This window comes from Anneissia japonica, unplaced genomic scaffold, assembly GCF_011630105.1.
Source record: "Anneissia japonica isolate Jap-2015-1 unplaced genomic scaffold, ASM1163010v1 scaffold1587_len1432017_cov164, whole genome shotgun sequence".
NCBI classification, from domain to species: Eukaryota; Metazoa; Echinodermata; class Crinoidea; order Comatulida; family Comatulidae; genus Anneissia; species Anneissia japonica.
Window position 1 is genome coordinate 513,702 of NW_022713643.1, and position 2,500 is coordinate 516,201.

Here is a 2,500-nt window from a genome sequence, read left to right on the forward strand (position 1 = left end):
ACGACGGCCATCTTGGATGGTACACATACATAACTCTGCATTGCTGCGCCATCTTGTCAACACTCTAGTTGTTTAATAGCTCTATGGACTACTCATACAACAGAAATAAACGTCGCATGGAGTTAGTAAATAATGGAGATCTAAATGAAAAAACGATGTATTTCAGCAAGTATTAAAACCTTTTTGTTTTATTTTAGGCCTTCTTCAAAATACCTATGCCACAGCAGTTGATTTTATATGTATATAGGGCAGCCTCATTTGACAGAGAATACAGTAATCTCTTTTTGGCTGGTGTATACATGTATAAAATCGTGCGGTTATTCATTAGGCTAGGCTACGGCCAAGGAGGATGCCTTGGCGGCCTACTTGCCTGGCTTTAGGCCAGCATCTAATTTTGTTCATTCAGTCTTTAAAATAGGTCTAGAATATTCCTATTAAACGTTCAGTTTATTTAGTTTATGAGGACCCATTAATTCAAGAAATTGCTTTTTGGTGATCCGCTCCACTAGCAGATCACCTCTTGTTACTGTCAGAGATCTTTTTTTTTTATTCTAGCTTCTCCCCATTTCTTGTTAGCACAATATCTAAAAATTGGCACGAGATTCATACATGCACGCTTCGACAAACATTTAGCTTGGCCTGGAATAGTCACAATAAGGTTTTCAAAGTGCGCAGTTATGCGTGATGTCATCTACGCGCAATTTCACATTTTTACATTATAGATCATATCAGCCTAACCAATTGCCATTTCGAAATCGTATTAAGTGAGCATTAACTTCAAGTCAATGTTAAATGTAATGTACCCTAATTTTACGCGTGTGCGTCATAACGCGCGCGTACGCGTGCGTCAAAATTTTAAAATGCTCGAAATCACATTTAGATTAAATTAGAGCACGTTTCAGGCCCTTTTGTGCATTTCAAAATTTCTTGAAATTTACCACCGTGTGCATTTTTACACGCGCAGCACGTATGGAAGTTAGAAATTATTTTTTTGTCACATTTTGGGTTCCTGACATTGTTTCCAATCTTTTTAATCACTCTATGGCCAATAACAATGCCGTATGCACGCATCAAACATAGTGACCTTTGTTCGCATTTGTGCCGATATACAGTGAAATTTTGCTAAAAGCAGGCCTAATTTTAAACAGTTACAGCTCTTTAGGATGAAAGGTGACCCCCAATTTTTATTACATATTCTGAAAGCACATGAGTTGTAAATATGATTTTATAGGTCATAATGGCTGATCGGACATTATGACGTCATCATATTGCCATTTGAATTAAGAAAAAAATTATTATTATTATTATTATTTTATACTCGTTTGAACATATCTCGCTTATACTTGATTGATCTTCTCCCACCTGTGAGTATGTTGTAGCTGAGACAATTCTCTTTCGGAAGTGTCCCTTTATTTTTTATTTTGACGACGTCATCATGGTCAAAAAGAATGAATTTTTGGAGCTCTCTTATCTCTCTTCAATTTTGTCAAAATTTGAGATGGCGGCAGAGTGTATTTCGACGCTATCAGACTGACATTCTGGAAAAATTTGTGTGGCATTACCAACGAAGAGGCGTTTTTAAATTACACTTGACAAGGTTCAATTTCGTGTGCCATTACCGTCCATGCGCACGCCGGTGCGTGTGTGGCAAAATTTAGATATTCTCAATATTACTATTCAGATAATTTAAAGCATGTTTCAGGACATTTTCAGCATTGCAAAACTTTCCATAATTTATCCACCTTACGCTCATTTTTACGCACGCAGCACGTACTGAAGCTGGAAATTACAGTTTGTTACATTTTTTGGGTTCCTGACTTAAGTATTCATATAAGGAATTAACTTTGTGTGTCATTAACATGCGCACAGGCGTCAAGACGTCCTCCGTACGCAAGCGTAAATCTTTTAAAATGTTTAAAATTACACTTTAAAAAAAAATCTAACTAGAGCATATTTTAGGCCATTTTGAAAATTTAAAAACATTTCAATCTGCACCGATCGCGCTTCCTGAGGGTCGAAGTGCGGCAGATCACCAAACTCGTCCTCAGTGACGAGTTCAAATCTAGTTCATATTGAATTTGAAGTAACTTCCTTCGGGTTCTAATTAACCTTGTTTTACGAAAGTGATATTTAATTACAATTCAACTTTCATCTCGGTGAGCGATAACTTCGCAGTGATGAAAAATTTCATAACATTAAGAGGTGCAGTGATGACATACGTCACGATTGACTTATATAATGGTAATTATAACATAAAAAATGACGAATAAATAGGAATATTATTGTACTGCTGTCCTGGGAGGAGTGAGTGATCTCTGATCACACTTGACAAACGAACAATCATAACATATACTTTCTTCAATAAATTCCTTTATTTTACCAAGTGAGATTAATTGTAAACAATATCATAGAAATAAATACTCCGGCCAGTTATAAAGTTTATAATAGTATAGGTAGCGCCCTCTATCTACTAAACCCAATAAACTTTCACATTATTGAC

The 2,500-nt window shown here is 36.0% G+C and overlaps 1 long non-coding RNA gene across 1 annotated transcript in view; it reads right to left on the reverse strand.

Annotated features, from left to right (window-relative positions):
* The window catches only part of LOC117108679, a 4,314-nt gene that overhangs the window by 1,595 nt on the left and 219 nt on the right, over nucleotides 1-2,500 (reverse strand). The gene's annotated exons all lie outside the window — the stretch shown is intronic.